Genomic DNA, 379 nt, shown 5'->3' with positions numbered 1-379 from the left:
TGGGCCTGGGCCTGGGCCTGGAACTGCCGTGATCCTGGTCCCGGCCCCGGCGCTGCCACGGCCCTGCCGTGATCCTCGTCCTGGTCCCGGAGCTGCGGTGGCTCTGGCCCTGCACTGCTCCTGGCCCTGCGCTGGTCCTGGCCCTGCAGTGATCCTGTCCTGGTCCTGGCCCTGTCCTGGCCCTTCAGTGGACCTGATCCTGGTCCTGGCCCTGCAGTGGTCCTGGTCCTGGTCCTGCAGTGCTCCTGATCCTGCAGTGGTCCTAATCCTGGCTCTGCAGTGACCCTGTCCTGGTCCTGGCCCTGTCCTGGCCCTGCAGTGATCCTATCCTGGTCCTGGTCCTTCAGTGGACCTGATCCTGGTCCTGGCCCTGCGGTGG

This window comes from Acanthisitta chloris, unplaced genomic scaffold (genome assembly GCF_000695815.1).
Source record: "Acanthisitta chloris isolate BGI_N310 unplaced genomic scaffold, ASM69581v1 scaffold8370, whole genome shotgun sequence".
In the NCBI taxonomy this organism is placed as follows: domain Eukaryota; kingdom Metazoa; phylum Chordata; class Aves; order Passeriformes; family Acanthisittidae; genus Acanthisitta; species Acanthisitta chloris.
Note: the sequence above shows the minus strand (reverse complement) of the source record.